General features: G+C 43.0%; 1 protein-coding gene across 4 annotated transcripts in view; it reads left to right on the top strand.

Moving 5' to 3' along the window:
• LOC124619870 (fatty acid 2-hydroxylase) overlaps positions 1 to 17,971 on the top strand; it is a 504,251-nt gene that overhangs the window by 459,218 nt on the left and 27,062 nt on the right. For all 4 annotated transcript variants that reach the window (XM_047146489.1, XM_047146490.1, XM_047146491.1 and 1 more), the window contains one exon: positions 17,779 to 17,901. The gene's annotated coding sequence lies outside the window, so the exon portion shown is untranslated. The remainder of the gene's footprint in view (positions 1 to 17,778; positions 17,902 to 17,971) is intronic.

Genomic DNA, 17,971 nt, shown 5'->3' on the forward strand with positions numbered 1-17,971 from the left:
CACGCGAGATTCTCCGGAATCTAAACATCGTAGCTAGCCCGTCGCGTACACCGATGAACTGGTCATAACGACTGACTTCCAAACCGCTCGAATTTAGGTATTGTAAACAGTATTCCAATAATGGAAAAAGAATGAATTGTTTTCTTCTCTAATATAATTAATGACAAGGACAACATCGTTATTTGCTATGTAACACCATGATTTTATGGTTTTATCGGGAAGAGCAGATCGCCAGCTTCTATGTGGTGTGTTACTGGGACTGAGCTCTGTTTTTTACGATCGAAATACCATCGCTGTTTATGACCACAGCAAAATGTCAGTTTATAGAATTTGACTGATGTGCGTAATGTGTTGCGTAATTTAAAATTTTTTTTTTCCAATGGTCTCCAGTAATTTTATCTACGCCATCTTTTTATGAACAAATATCAAAAATTAAATGCTACACAAGATATTCATTATTCTTGCTTAGAAATAGTTAACAATCAGCAATTCTGAAATGGTTTCTTATTCTACATTGTTTTCGTTCTTATTTGAATTGCTGTTCATGTCCCTGCTAAACCTCTTAACAAAGTTATGAATCTGTAAGGTTTATGGGCTTCTGTTTCTCTTTATTGTTCTGTAATTCTTGAATTAATAAAGCTGTCACTTATTTATATCTATACTCTGCAAACCACTGTGAAGTGCATGGCAGAAGGTACTTCCCATTGTACCAATATTATTAGGGCTTTTCCCTGTTACATTCAAGAATAGAACTCTGGAAGAAGAACAGGTGAAACGCCTCTATGCGTGCTGTAATTAATCTAATCTTCGTCATCCTCATTGGAGCACTACATGTGGCGTTGTAATATATTCCTAGATTCACTAGTTAAAGTTGGTTCTAGAAATTTTCCAAGTAGGTGTTTGCGGGATGCTTTGTGTCTAACTTCAACAGTCTGCCAATACAGGTTTTTCAGCATTTCCGTGATTCTCTCCCATGACTCAGTCAGTCCTCCAACCATTCGTGCTGTCCTCCTCTGTTATCGCGCAATATCACCTGTTACTCGTATTTAGTACGGGCCCCACACACTTGAGCAATATTCTAGGCTGTCATATGAGTGCTTTGTATGCAGTCACCTTTGCACACTGATTGCATTCCCCTAGTATTCTAACAATGAACCAGAGTCTGCCACATGCTTTACCTACGACTGAGTCCATGTGATCGATCCATTTCATACATCTTCAAACTGATTCACCCAGGTATTTTTATGAGTTGACCGATTCCAACTGTGACTTACTGATACTAAATTCCAGGATTTTTGTGTTGTAAAGTGTACAATTTTACAATTCTCACCATTTAAAGAAAGTTGCCAGTCTGTGTACCACTTGGAATTTTTATCACGCTCTGACTGAATTTTTGTCTTCAGTATACAACACGGACAGCAAGGGTCTCGACACATATCCCTGGGGTACATCTTAAGTTATTTCTATATCTGTCGATGAATCTCCATCGAAGATAGCTTGCTGTGTCCCTCCCATCAACGAATCGTCAATCCAGTCACAAATCTCGTCTTCTATCCCATATAATCGTATTTTTGATAACAACCGGATGTGTGGTACTGAGTCAAATGCCTTTCAGCAATCAAGAAATACTGCGTCCATGTTTTTCAGGACGTCATGGGAGAAAAGAGAGAGATGATTTTCACGTGATCGTTGTTTTCGAAATCCATGCTGGTTGACATGGCGGAGGAGACACTGCACGAAATTGTCCTAAGAGGTGCCATTCTTCATCGCACGTTTGACCTGCCGATGATAAATACAACCACACACTTTTGCATTTTCACGTGGAAGCCAGTCTCACTGGCTCACTTTTTATGTCTTTTCTCGAATTTTGTCCGTTTTAATCACATTCGTTTCTACTATTTTCGCATGGGCACTGCTAACATCGTTGTTGGGCACCCCGTAACCCACAAAGACGGACACACACACACACACATTGAGACATCATTCACCGTCAGGTTGACAAGTAGTGATAGATGCTGCACTTCTTGCAGAGCAGGCAGTACGCACAGGAAGTACTGGAGTTACCTTTGATATCTCTGGTAGATGATTCTCGATAGCCCATCACACACCTGTTCGACGCAGCTTCCAAACACTTGACAGTAGTTAAGGCGATTTGCAGCTGCTTATGAAAAGCAACCAACTCAACCCTTGCCCTAGAACAGCTTACATAGCGGGGTACTACTTGCAAGTAGCCATTCGTCTTCGAAAATATTAGAAACACCCCATGTCCCCAGTCTTGTAGCCCCCCTTTCCCCCTTTACGCTCTTGGTGGCTGGTGAAACATTTTACAGAACAATAAACAGCTAACTTTAAACTAACCTTGCTGATTCTCTTTTAATTTATGGGACTGATATGCTACAAATAGGCCTATTGCCAGTTGCCATTAAGAACTGAAGCTATTGATAGCCAAAACGAGATATGAAAACAACAAAAACTGGAACAAAATTTACTATTTCTCTGAAACGTTCTTGAGGTTATGGTCACTAACAAAAACAACAATAGCGTTAATTTACGATAAATACTGACAATATACGTTATTCACAATAGAGGAAACTAATGTGACACGATTTATTAGTTATTTACAGTAACTGTAAATCACAAACAGCGATTACTACGAAACAATTTATGCAGAACATTCGTAACTAACGAAACTCCTCGAAAGTACCGGTTTTGATTTATTCACGTAGATATGCACTGAAATACACAATGAAATTAGGAAATGAGTATTTTGGAACGAGGATACTGTTGCTAAAAGCTTCTATAAAGCACGAACTAAGTTTACAATTGACGGTATATATATATATATATATATATATATATATATATATATAGTTAAGGCTCACCGGTCACTTAACCATCTTCTTCTTCTGTGCGAATGCACAAACAGTGCCCGAACTCTTACGGGAATCGGCAACGCGCCGCGAGTAATGAGTATAATGGGCGGGGGCACTACGAATGTAGTGCGGGACAATAGGTTGAGAATGTGGATTTCGCGGGAGGCGTGCCAGAGAGAAATCCCTGCAGTCGCGCTATCCTCTGTGTCCTCGGTGGCTCAGATGGATGCCGGCACGGTAGCTCAGCGTGTTCGGTCAGAGGGCTGCGTGCTCTTTGTAATAAAAAAAACTGAGTCAAGGACTCAACGTTCAACTTGAACGGTTGTCTTGTGACGTCCACCCAGACCAAAACGCAACGAACAATACCGAACAAAATGGAAGAAAAAAAAAAAAAGATGGATAGAGCGTCTGCCATGTAAGCAGGAGATCCCGGGTTCGAGTCCGGGTCGGGGCACGCATTTTCACCTGTCCCCGTTGACGTATGTCAACGCCTGTAAGCAGCTAAGGGTGTTCATTTCATTGTAATGACGGTATATATCCTACGAGATTTTCGCGGCACTCGCAAATGTTCGAAAATAGTTCACAATACTTCACAATAAACGCGAGTATTGACAGAGTGAAAGATTATGCGAAAATGACACAACAGAAGAATATTAGAATCTAGTGTTTTAGTTCGGACCTATCTGGCCAGTTTTTATGCTTCTCGCTGATTTAAGCAAATAAATTCGACTTTAAAAAATTTAAAATAATATTTCATAAAACACTTACATTACCAATATACCATAATTTTAAAAAAATCAACTCTACAGTCATTCGGAAGTCGGTTTGTATGCCGAGTGTCTCTCATATGCGTCTTCAGGAGCATTTTCTTTGGCGTTTCGGCAGATACATATTCATTTTTGCAACGTGTATCTGGAGTCGGCCCAAACAAAGACTGCTTATCACGTCTTTCATGCAACCCCAGTGTGGATCGAAAGCGTCGGTTTGTTACCCACTGCAAAAAAATTATTTTCAAACAGCAATTTTATGTGACCATTCGATCGAGCAGTCCCAAATTAGCCTCGTGCGATATTCGTTTTATCGATATGTACCAGCAGGAACAGTGAAACACGAAGAGTAACGAGTACTCCAGTAGCGACTGAACAGCGGTGCTGCTGCATGGCGGTAGCAGTCAGCACGGGCCAGGGCAGTGCTGTTGCTGCTGGAGTACTGGATACTCTTCGTGTTTTACTGTCCCTGCTGGTACATATCGATAAAACGAATATCGCACTAGACTAATTTGGGACTGCTCAATCGAATGGTCCCAAAAAATTCAATTTCAAAAATCTTTTTTTTTTTTTTACTTTTCATCTGACACTGGGTGTCGCGTGAAAGACATGATGGGCAATATTTGTTTGGTCTGACTTAGGGTGACCAGACGTCCGGATTAATCTGGACATGTCCTCCTCTTTAGCTCTTTTTCCGGGGTCCGGACGGATTTTTAGTGTCCGGCTTTTCCGCATAGTTGAGTGTAATACAGTTAAATTTAGAATTCGTCCTGTTCTATTGCTCTTTTCTGAAATACTTTAACTATAGGCACGGCCTTCGTGACAAACACGCACGAAGGCGGTGTTAGTAAGTGGCACCAGGATCGTCGATGTTATCGTTGATCTATCTATAAGCGAATGCAAATATCGATTATTTAAAATTTTCGTTTCGTATCTTCGCTTTCTATTGGCTTGGCTTCCTGTAGTGAACGTGTGATTTGTGAGTGTAATTTTTAACCGAGTGACTTACCTAAAATATTTGGCTATGCCTAAACGAAAGTATACATTTTCTGATGTCCTTTCCTGCAAATATCCGGCTTCAAAAAAGGGAGAAATGAATTTGAAGTGGAATGTAAAATATGTGGAGCTGAAACGTACATCTCAGTGGCCAATAAAGTTAAGAAATAACTCGACAGATAAACTGTCATGGTTTTATTTTATTGTTTCATAGTCATTCAGTTTATTTGTATTCGGAAGGTTAAAGTGCAGTTTACAGACCGTTAGCTGCTGCTTGAATTGTAGATGTTGGTAGTGGTGCGTCGAATGAAGGGAGGTGAATGGTCTTACGTTTTTCGCTTTGCAAACAATTCGCTGTTGTTGACATAACTAAACAATTGACGCCACACTGTCACCGCAATCGATGTTTTTTTTATATATATATTGCTCATTTAACCCCCACCTGACCATCAGTAACAATCAACTACTAGTTTTACCGATAATTCCCGGCAGTCACGCGACTGTCCAAAGCTGACGGGTGGTATCCTCATCTGCAGTTGACCCGTTTGATGTGTCCTCTTTTTTCTTCCTTTGTCCTCCTTTTTGAAGCTGTTTGTCCTCCTTTTTAAACAATTCCATCTGGTCACCCTAGGTCTGACTCCAATTACACGTTGTAAAAACGAAATTGCAAATATCTGCCGAAACACCAAAGATAATACGCCTGACGACTCGTGACAGAGACACCCTGTATATTCGCATACTCGTAAATGTGCGAATTGAACGAATTTTTTACTTAGCTGAATTTACGACACCTTCTACACTGACACGCCAATGATTAAGATTTGCAGAGTCAGTCTATCAGACAAAATTGCAAAAAATGTGGAGTATTAACAAAGCATGGTTTCCACTTGGGGTACCTAACAATCAATGCCTAATCTAATTTTCTTTGTCCCTTCGAGACCTTTTCATTGGTGTGTTCAAGTACTGTGTGAAAGAAGCTACATAAATATTCAGTCAGATCTTGATAAGATTTCAAAATGGTGCAAAGATTGGCAACTTACTTTAAATGTTCAGCAATGCAAAGTCGTGCACTTCACAAATAAAAAAAACCGTAATATTCTGTGATTATGTAGGTAGTGGGGAGCGGGTGCGGCAATTACAACGATAAATAATCACTTGCACCCCTGTCACTTACTAAGAATACTTTCATTCTCGCAGTGTATACACAATGCGCTTAGCATAGAGCGTGCACTACAGAGAACTGATCTGGCAAAGATACAGTTGTTCTTGCAGCGGTAGGGTAGTGACATTACTGGGGGGGGGGGGGGGGGGGAAGAGCCAGTGACTCTACATCTCCACAGAGACCCCCCCCCCCCCCAAGTGTGGAGAACGGTGACTGGTGTATGTCGTGGTGCATTGCCCTGCTGGCGACGGTGTGAGTTGACATATCACAGTCCGCCAGGTGGCTGGGCAGCCGTAAAGGATAGCTGGCCTTTGGCATCAGCAGCAGTGCAAGGGCAGTAGTGGTGTCCATTAGATGTTGGTGGCTGGTGGTGCGTCATCCGGCGAGCCTGTCAGTCAGCCACTGGCAGTGTCCAGGGTGTCAGTCGTCGTTATGAAGTGCTCTAGGCCGACAAGAGCAGGTAACCATCCGAAGAAAGAATGTATTTCAGATCTGTGGTGTCGATTGTAGGCAGAAGGGGCGTGGAGTGCTCCAGTGACCTCGAGACTATGCTGTGGCCAGACTGTCTATTGTCGTTTTTTTGGCCCTAACCATCATTAGTCAGTCCTACAGTGTTACGGAAATGTCTTCTGGGAGGTAGTCTCACCCGTCTAGGCTGACTGTAAATTGACTTGCGGAGAATCGAGCTAGGGCCGCTGGAGGGCAAACACTGGGTGTGTCTGCTGGAGTCCACACTGGTTTTAGGTGGTTCAGTGACACTGTTGTCGTTTTTCCAGCTTGCAAGATATCAAAAGTGTTTGGTCCTCATTTCAACACCTCGTACAAGCCACTGTATGGTACACCCCAGGTGTTACATGCTTCACCCACTGTCCCTGCTGTCGAGACATCTTCGCGGGTACCGGGCGCGGTTGGGCCACCCTCTCCCCAAGGGGAGTGGCGGGTTCAGCGGCGTTCGCGGCGCACGAGGCGGAGGGTAAATATGGAGGCTGGCCGTGTGGCATCGCCCGCTCTGCCTGTGAGTGGACATGTGGCCGCTCCTTCAGCAATGTCCGAGCAGGCACACGGGGGGAGGGGTTTATTAGTTATTGGGAGCTCCAACGTTAGGCGGGTGATGGAGCCCCTTAGAGAAACAGCGGAAAGGTCGGGGAAGAAGGCCAGTGTTCACACTGTCTGCTTGCCGGGGGGTCTCATCCGAGATGTGGAGGAGGCCCTGCCGGCGGCGATAGAGAGCACTGGGTGCACCCGACTGCAAATTGTTGCTCATGTCGGCACCAATGACTCCTGCCGTCTGGGTTCAGAGGTCATCCTCAGTTCGTACAGGCGGTTGGCGGAATTGGTGAAGGCGGAAAGCCTCGCTCGCGGGGTGGAATCAGAGCTGACTATTTGTAGTATCGTTCCCAGAACCGATCGCGGTCCTCTGGTTTGGAGCCGAGTGGAAGGCTCAAACCAGAGGCTCAGACGATTCTGCGGAGATCTGGGGTGCAAATTTCTCGACCTTCGCTGTCGGGTGGAGAAATATAGGGTCCCCCTGAATAGGTCAGGCGTGCACTACACGCAGGAAGTAGCTACAAGGGTAGCGGAGTACGTGTGGAGTGCACATGTGGGTTTTTTAGGTTAGAGAATTCCCTCCCTAGGACCGACAAGACGCCTCCTGAGACGCGACAAGGTAGGACTAGACAAAATGCAACAGGGAATAATAATATTAATGTGCTAATAGTAAACAGCAGGAGCGTCTATAGAAAGGTCCCAGAACTGCTCTCATTAATAAACGGTCACAATGCCCACATAGTACTAGGGACAGAAAGTTGGCTGAAACCAGACGTAAACAGTAATGAAATCCTAAACTCAGATTGGAATGTATACCGCAGAGACAGGCTGGACAGTGAAGGGGGAGGCGTGTTTATAGCGATAAGAAGTGCAATAGTATCGAAGGAAATTGACGGAGATCCGAAATGTGAAATAATTTGGGTGAAGGTCACGGGTAAAGCAGGCTCAGACATGGTAATTGGATGTCTCTATAGGCCCCCTGGCTCAGCAGCTGTTGTGGCTGAGCACCTGAAGGATAATTTGGAAAATATTTCGAATAGATTTCCTCACCATGTTATAGTTCTGGGTGGAGATTTTAATTTGCCGGATATAGACTGGGAGACTCAAACGTTCATAGCGGGTGGCAGAGACAAAGAATCCATTAAAATCGTTTTAAGTGCTTTATCTGAAAAGTACTTTGAGCAGTTAAACAGAGAACCGACTCGTGGCGATAACATATTAGACCTTCTGGTGACAAACAGACCCGAACTATTTGAAACAGTTAACGCAGTACAGGGAATCAGCGATCATAAAGCGGTTACTGCATCGATGATTTCAACCGTAAATAGAAATATTAAAAAGGTAGGAATATTTTTCTTTTTAGCAAAAGTGACAAAAAGCAGACTTCAGAGTACCTGACGGCTCAACACAGAAGTTTTGTCTCAAGTACAGATAGTGTTGAGGATCAGTGGACAAAGTTCAAAACCATCGTACAATATGCATTACATGAGTATGTGCCAAGCAAGATCGTAAGAGATGTAAAAGAGCCACCGTGGTACAACAACCGAGTTAGAAAACTGCTGCGGAAGCAAAGGGAACTTCACAGCAAACATAAACATAGCCAAAGCCTTGCAGACAAACAAAAATTACGCGAAGCGAAATGTAGTGTGAGGAGGGCTATGCGAGAGGCGTTCAATGAATTCGAAAGTAAAGTTCTATGTACTGACTTGGCAGAAAATCCTAAGAAATTTTGGTCTTATGTCAAAGTGGTAGGTGGATCAAAACAAAATGTCCACATACTCTGTGACCAAAATGGTACTGAAACAGAGGATGACAGATTAAAGGCCGAAATACTAAATGTCTTTTTCCAAAGCTGTTTCACGGAGGAAGACTGCACTGTAGCTCCTTCTCTAGATTGTCGCACAGATGACAAAATGGTAGATATCGAAATAGACGAAAGGGGATAGAGAAACAATTAGAATCGCTCAAAAGAGGAAAGGCCGCGGGACCTGATGGGATACCAGTTCGATTTTACACAGAGTACGCGAAGGAACTTTCCCCATCTTCTTGCAGCGGTGTACCGTAGGTCTCTGGAAGAGCGTGGCGTTCCAAAGGATTGGAAAAGGGCACAGATCATCCCCGTTTTCAAGAAGGGACGTCGAATAGATGTGCAGAACTATAGACCTATATCTCTGACGTCGATCAGTTGTAGAATTTTGGAACACGTATTATGTTCGAGTATAATGACTTTTCTGGAGACTAGAAATCTACTCTGTAGGAATCAGCATGGGTTTCGAAAAAGACGATCGTGTGAAACCCAGCTCGGGCTATTCATCCACGAGACTCAGAGGGCCATAAACACGGCTTCCAGATAGATGCCGTGTTTCTTTACTTCCGCAAGGCGTTTGATACAGTTCCCCACAGTCGTTTAATGAACAAAGTAAGAGCATATGGACCGTCATGTCCATTGTGTGATTGGATTGAAGAGTTCCTAGATAACAGAACGCAGCATGTCATTCTCAATGGAGAGAAGTCTTCCGAAGTAAGAGTGATTTCAGGTGTGCCGCAGGGGAGTGTCGTATGACCGTTGCTGTTCACAATATATGTAAATGACCTTGTGGATAACATCGGAAGTTCACTGAGGCTTTTTGCGGATGATGCTGTAGTGTATCGAGAGGTTGCAACAATGGAAAATTGTACTGAAATGCAGGAGGATCTGCGACGAATTCACGCATGGTGCAGGGAATGGCAATTGAATCTCAATGCAGACAAGTGTAATGTGCTGCGAATACATAGAACAATAGATCCCTCATCATTTAGCTACAAAATAGCAGGTCAGCAACTGGAAGCAGTTAATTCCATAAATTATCTAGTAGTACGCATTAGGAGTGATTTAAAATGGAATGATCATATAAAGTTGATCGTCGGTAAAGCAGATGCCAGACTGAGATTCATTGGAAGAATCCTAAGGAAATGCAATCCGAAAACAAAGGAAGTAGGTTACAGTACGCTTGTTCGCCCACTGCTTGAATACTGCACAGTAGTGTGGGAGCAATACCAGATAGGGTTGATAGAAGAGATAGAGAAGATCCAACGGAGAGCAGTGCACTTCGTTACAGGATCATTTAGTAATCGCGAAAGAGTTACGGAGATGATAGATAAACTCTAGTGGAAGACTCTGCAGGAGAGACGCTCAGTAGCTCGGTACGGGCTTTTGCTTAAGCTTCGAGAACATACCTTCACCGAGGAGTCAAGCAGTATATTGCTCCCTCCTACGTATATCTCGCGAAGAGACCATGAGGATAAAATCAGAGAGATTAGAGCCCACACAGAAGCATACCGACAATCCTTCTTTCCACGAACAATACGAGACTGAAATAGAAGGGAGAACAAATAGAGGTACTCAGGGTACCCTCCGCCACACATCGTCAGGTGGCTTGCGGAGTATGGATGTAGATGTAGATGTAGATATGCAGGGCGGAGGGCCGGTTTGACAGCATCAGTTCTCAGCATGACATGTGTATATGATTGGAGGTCCTCCTGCACAGAGGTAGTCAGTTTGGCGTGGTGGGATGGCGGTGGGATGCAGACGTGGTGGATGTGGTCCCTGACATGTTTTCTAGATCCAGGAGGTTGACATCCACAGTGTCGGTAGTTTGTGATACAAACTCTGCTGGGAGGGTGATTGTTTCCCCATAGGTCACGTGTGCCAGTGAGGCGTCTTCTTTGTAGGCAGCTCGTATGCCCAGCAGCACCCACAGAACAGCCTGCATCCACTCCTGATCGTGGTATATGAGTGCTGTCTTGAGGATGAGGTGGCACCGTTCCATAAGTCCATTGGATAGAGAATGGTATATCATCGTGTGGAACCGCTGGCACCCACAGAGGCAGCGGAGCTCAGAGAATAGAGCTGACTCAAATTGCCAGCCCTGGTCAGTTGTCAGCGGCAGACTCTGAGCAGCCAAAGCGTGCAATCCAAAGTGTGATGAAAGCTTGGGTGACAGTGTTAGCCGAAATATTAGTCAGAGGTGTGGCCTCCACCCATCGAGTTGTCCTGTCTATGGTTGACAAGATGTACTTGTCTCTGTTTGAATCTGGGACTGGTCCCACCAGGTGTATGTGGACATGTTGGAAATGGGTGTTTGGGATGGGGAATTTCCCGAAGCGTGGTTGGGCGTGACGTTTGTATCCCACGATGATCGGCGGCATGCTGGCGCGAGCATAACTCGGTATTTTGTGGCGTGGTTGAAAAGACCACTGTAGGTAGTGGGGAGTGGGCACAGTAATTATGACAATAGATAATCACTCACACTCCTGTCACCATGAATACTTTTATTCTCACAGCGCATATACAATGTGAATAGCGTAGACCGCATACCACAGATAACTGATGTGGCAAAGATAAAGTTGTTCTTGCTGTGGCAGGGCAGCGATATTATTGGGGAGTAGAGCCAGTGGTCCTACATCCCCACAACTATAACATCAGGGAATCACTGTTGGAATCGGCCACCTCATACGAATACCTGGGTGTAACACTTTGTAGGGATATGAAATGGAATGATCACATAGCCTCAGTCATGGGTGAAGCAGGTAGTAGGGTTCAGTTTACTGGTAGAACATTGAGGAAGGGCACTCACTCTACATAGAAGATTTCTTACAAATCACTCGAGCAACCCATCCCAGAACATTGCTCAAGTGTGTGGGGCCCCTACCATATAGGCCTAACAAGGGATATTGAACATATACAGAGAAGGGCAGCACAAATGGTCACAGATTTGTTTGATCCATGGGAGAGGGTCACAGAAATACTGAAGGAATTGAACTGGAAGACTCTTGAAGATAGCCATAAACTATCCCAAGAAAATCTGTTAACAAAGTTCCAATAACCAGCTGTAAATGATGACTCTAATAATATACTATAAAGGCCTACATATCGTTCACATAGGGATTGTGAGGATAATTACTGCGCACAAAGAAACATTCAAACAATCGTTCTTCCCGTGCTCCATACGTGAATGGAACAGGAAGAAACCCTAATAACTGGCACAATGGGACATACCGTCTGCCATGCACTTCATGGTGGTTTGCAGAGTATAACTGTAGATGCAGATCAGCCTCTGTGTCTACCCATCAACTTTGTACAGACACATGACTGGTCCATTTTGTATGCGATCTCTCATCTTGGCCACTTGCTCATTTCTGCTACGCGTGCTGCGTGTCTATCAGACTCTCATGAATGCTATTATGTTCTCTCTTCTGGACAGCCATACAAGCACTTGCACTTACAAGCGCAGGATCTCAGCAGTCCCAAAAGACTAGTGGCCAAGAGGGCAGACATATTGTTCACTCAGTTGTACAGAATCGTTCAGCTGTGCCATGTACCTTGAGTGAGGAGGTGGAACTGTTTGCAGCACGACATGCAAGAACATGGGAAGTGCAACAATATTTACAGCACCGTGAACTGTCAGCAAGGCGATTATTGACGTGACTTTCCTTTATATGACAGCAAAGAGTTGCAAGCCAATACAGCTGCGGCCAGTGACAACGCCGTACACATGACTGGGACCATTACATCATTTCTGATGAGTTCCGGCTCTCTGTACAGCTTCATGATGGATGTATCCATCTCTACGTCTACATCGGTGTACATACTCCACAAGCCACTGTATGGTACATGGTGAAGGGTATCTCGTACCATTAACAATCATTTGCCTTCCTGCTCCACTCACAAACAGAGCGAGGGAAAAACGACTATTTGTAGAAAAAATCTACATAAATGAATTCTAAATTCAACACATTAATCTGTCAAAATAGTAAATTAATAGATATTAATCAATGACATAAAAAATATGCCTTTCTTTGAGCCCTGATTTCTCTTATCGTATCTTCATAATCTTCGTGCGAAATGTACGTTGGCGGCAGTATAATCGTTCTGCTGCCGGCCCCAAAAACTGGAATAGTGTCTCACGAAAAGAACATCGCCTTCACTCCAGGGATTCCCATTTAAGTTCACAAAGTATCTCCATAACATTTGCATGCTGATCGAACCCACTGGTACAAATCTAGCAGCGTCTCCCTGGATTGCTTCGATGTCGTCCTGTAATCTGACCTGCTGGGGATCCCAAACGCTCAGGAAGGAATAAAAAATGGGTGGCACTAGTGTTCTATATGCGATCTCCTTTATAGATGAGCAATAGTTTTCCAAAATTCTCCCAATAAAAAGAAGTCAGCCATTCGTCTTCCCCACTGCCAACTTGATGTGCTCGTTCCATTTCATATTGCTTTGCAATGTTATGCCTAGATATATAACTGATGTGACTGTCAAGCAGCACACTACTAATGCTGTCTTCTATTTTTTCCTATTCATCCCCATTAACTTACATTTTTCTACATTTAGAGCAAGCTGCCATTCATCGCACCACCTAGAAATTCTGTCTGCACCATCTTGAATCCTCCTACAGTCATTCAGTGACGACACCTACTCGTGCACCACAGCATCATCAGCAAATAGCAGTAAATTGCTGCTCACCCTCTCCATCACATCATTTATATATATATATATATATATAGAAGGTAACAGCGGTCCTACAGCATTTCCCTGGGACACCCCTGACGAAACCTTTACTTCTTTTGACCACTCGCTGTCGAGGATAACATACTGGGTTCTATTGCTTAAGAAATCTTCGAGCCACTCACAAATCTGGGAAAATAATCTGCATGCTTGGACCTTCGTCAACAGTCTGCAGTGGAGCACCGCAGAAAATAATTTCTGGAAATCTAGGAATATGGAATCTGCAGGTAGCCCTTCATACGTGGTTCACAGGAGGAAGATGACTTTCGCACGAGTGATACTTTTTAAATCCGTGCGGATTTGTGGACAGAAGCTTTTCTGTCTCGAGGAAATTTATTACATTCGAAATGAGAATGTGTTAAGAACTCTGCAGCAAACCGATGTTATTTGTCTGTAATTATGTGGGTCCGTTCTTTTACCTTTCCTGTGTATATGAGTCAGCTCTACTTTTTTCCAGTCGCTTGGGATCTTGCACTGAGCGAGGGATTCGCAATGAAAGCAAGCTAAGTAAGGGAACAATGTTGCATGGTAATCTCTGTAAAACAGAACTGGGATTTCACCTGTACCTAACGACTTATTTGTTCGCAACTCTTTCAGTTGCTTCTGTATTCTAGGGATGACTATTTCTATGTCCTCCATGCGGGAGACTGTTCCAACCTCCTGCATAAATAACTTTCTTAAAGATAAAATTTAAAAGTTCAGCTTAGCTTTTGCTGTATTTTATTGCCACCCCAGACTGGTCGATGAGTGACTGGATAGAAGCCTTTGACGCACTTAGCGATCCTACGTAAACCAGCTTTTTTTTTTCTTTTTTTTTTGCGTTCTCGGCAAGAACCTTCGCTAAGGTACAAAGATAGAAGTCGCTGTATGCTTCACACATCGATCTTCTTAGGGATGTACAAATTTCTACTAATTTTTGCCAATCAACATTTACGCGTTCTCTTTTGAACCGAGAATGCAACAGTCTCTCCTTCGACAGGATTTTCCGAATTTTATTATAAAACCGTGATGGAACCAGTTTAAATTGTGCCCTTACTTCCTCTTAGTCTGCCACACTAGGACTAAATGGTGTCAATTCATTGTCTTAATAGGATGCTAATAACTGTTTATCTGCTTTTTGTAGCGTAAATACTCTCCCAGACTTCTTGATGATTTATCAACTTTAATAACCATCATCATTATAATGACATTTGAGCACTAATCCCTGTCTCTATACTGACGATGTTGACAAGGTCAGGCCTGTTTGTAGCTACATGGTCTAAAATATTTCCACTGCATGTGGGTTGTCTAACTAGTTGCTCAACGCAGTTTTCAGAAAACGTGTTCGAAAGGACTTCACAAGACTGTCTGTCCATACCACCTGTAATGAATCCATAGACGTCTCAGTCTATACTGGGTAGATTAAAGTCCTCTCCAACTAATATTTCATTATCTGGGTGTTGACGCACTACTGTATGTAGATTTTCTTTGAATGGTTCTAGAACTGTTTTGGTGGAATCAGGTGGTCAGTAAAAAGATCCAATAATTAACTTGAGTTCACCTAAGCCTGCTACCCATATTCAGATATTTGGAGGCTTCAAGGAGAGCGAGCACAGCCAAATTACGTTCATCTTTGACATATAGTGGCTGTGCTCTATCTTTGAGATTGTGATGTTATTTTTCGACAAGACAATGGATAACCACACATTGCAAATGCTGTTCTGACCCACCTCCATACACAGGGGTACTCGACCGTTGCCCTGATCAGTACAGTCCCCAGCTCTCTCTCTCTCTCTCTCTCTCTCTCTCTCTCTCTCTCTCTCTCTCTCTCTCTCTCTCTCTCTCTCTCCCTCTCTTTCACTGAAAAATCTGGTGATTGGCTTCCAGGAGAATGGCATGCCACCACTTGTCAGACACTGTAGTTGATGAAGTCTAGCATGGATTCGAAGCAGTGGAATGATGTAGTCGTATCCATCATCCAAGCTCCATTTGACTCTATGACCAGTTGGGCTAGTTCCATTGTTGCTGCCAGAGGCTGTAGCTCTCTGCACTAACATTTGCACCATATATCCACCTAGATCACCAACCAATTTACTCATGTATTCTTCCTATGATACTGTGGGTATTACGTGGCATAGAACCGTAATGACACACTTTTACAGTCAGAATGAACATTTATTTTGGAACTGAACAGAGAGAAAGTGTCACTTTGCGTCAGAGCCAGATAAAGTCTTTTTGCAAAGTATAAAACACACATTCCCACACATTCACACAAGCACCTCTCACACACCAGCTACAGTGCCCAGAGACAGTGCATACATGTGCATGAGTTGTGCTTGTGTGAACATGTGTGTGTTTTCTACTTCAGAAGAAAGTTTTTGTCCAAAAGCTTAACATTTTAGCCGTCTTTTCCATTGTGCCTGTCTGTGACTCAATGCTTCCTCTATGTGGTGAGTACCACTCTATCCTTTCCATATTGTTTTATTCCAAACAGGGAGTCTTTAGGAAGATGTCAGGCCTTTCAGTTTGTGTGGCATGTGCTGTTTCACAAACTGTAAACCCAAAAGTGTGAAAAGAATCTTCCCCAAAAACATTGTCCACTTTGAAGGGGAGCTGCAACAAGATAATTACCGGGTAAGAAACTTGATTGCAATTAAATAAAATGGATAGTTTTCCTAGCAAGGGGGCACATGATGGCATCCATAGGTCCAAACGATTGTCTTGGCTGGCTGTAAGTACAATGATAATAACTTAAGTAAGTGGGTCAGTTTAGCAAGGACACAGCAGCACCAGCTTCAAGGAGTAACTTCACTGCGCGTTTGTCTACGAATTCATCTAAGTACACTTGCTGGACTGCATTCTGAGAAGTCTGCACATTGGTATATTTACCACTCACTTCATTCACTTTCATACATTAGGGCTTATTTTGGGCAGAGTTGCTAAATATACGTTTTGCAAATGTGCCTATTTGGCACACTTGTGACATGTTGCACCCCAGCGGAGTCATGGAGTGATGCACTGCATGTGTGGTGAAGGAAGCAACATTTTCAGCCAGTGAACAATGAGGGCTGCCACTGATGGGGCCCATTGCCACTGCTATGATTGTTGATGGAATCATCTGGGAGGTGGGAAAGATGAGGGTCCCACCAGCATTACATCTGGGATGTCTGTTGTTAGAGAGCTGAGTACAAAACAGCAATTCCTAACAGAAATTCCTACATAACCTGTGTAGCTCAGTGGCCCAGACTTCATGAGATTGAATGGGGTCGTTTTTTAACTGTCAAAATTCAAACATGGCACTAATAACATGTTTCTTCATTTAAAAATACTGACCACAAAAGATGACTCATAGCTGTGGAAAAGTATTACTAATGATTGACCACCAGAACATCAAAAATTGAGGTGGAACTAATGATGGAGTAAGAACTAAAATGAGGGTATATGAAACAGTGGCAGATAGAACTGAAAGAAAATCATTAAACTAGTATAGGCATTTGGTGAGAATGCCAGATCATTATGGCAAACGGAAACCACCTGACAAACAAACATGACAGACCATGACATCCTTGGAATGATCATATCAACAAAATAATGGAGCATCCGGGTGTACACAAGAAAGGTGCCCCAAATAGAGGGGCTCGGTAGAAAATAACAGGAATACAGCAATTTGTTGTTTTCAACTGATCTTTTTATTAATTAGGCCTGTAATGATATTTGTAATGCTTTCAGGGTGAGTCAATGACTCCAGTTCTTCTTTGTAACTTTATTGCCTCTGGTAAATCAACTTCATAAGGGCCCCGTACTGACAAACAATACTCAAGAATTAAATAGGTGGTAAATAAAGGGATGCCTGGGGACAGCCCATTTTTCACTGGTATGAGTGTGATGGTGCAGAATGAAGATAAATATGCTAACAATACATAGAGCAGGTTGAAAAAGTGTATGAACAATAAGAACTGCAACAACTAAGTTGGTACAGCCACATTAAGCTTCGCTGTCTTTTAGTTCTTCTTTTTTGACCTTAATACCATGAATTGCACTAGACCTAAAGTTTTATTGTTAGAGACATGTTAACTTTCTGGAAAAAAGTACATTCTACTGCAGTAGGAAGTCAGATTGGAAAATAATGTTTATAATGAAACTGTAGCAAAAAAATTTACCATGAAATAATTCATGATATGGTATTGGGAAGTTGTGTGAAGTTCTTAAACTTTCCAGCATGTGTCAAGAAGTCTACTTGAAAGCATATTTGTCCTTGAAGTGGATCAGCACTAGAAGGTGTGACAAACATCAGTTGGAAGATAGAGGTCAATCGATACTTATCAAGATCACAGTAGAGATAAATGATTTTGATTGCAGCTTACATAAATGTTTCCAGCCAGATAACTGTATGCTCCATTTCAGAGTAGGAATACCACTTCATTCAGCAGCAGAAGATATAAGCAGTCATACACTTATCAGCCACTCAGTCAGGTGTCAACTGTGCTGCTGCAATGATGTTCAGTTGATCTGCTTCATCTGTAAATGGTGAGTTGAACTCTTCTAACGAAGTTACTTGTTTTGCAAAATTTCAATGTTTTGTCAAAGCTGTTGGCCT

This window comes from Schistocerca americana, chromosome 6 (assembly GCF_021461395.2).
Source record: "Schistocerca americana isolate TAMUIC-IGC-003095 chromosome 6, iqSchAmer2.1, whole genome shotgun sequence".
NCBI lineage: Eukaryota > Metazoa > Arthropoda > Insecta > Orthoptera > Acrididae > Schistocerca > Schistocerca americana.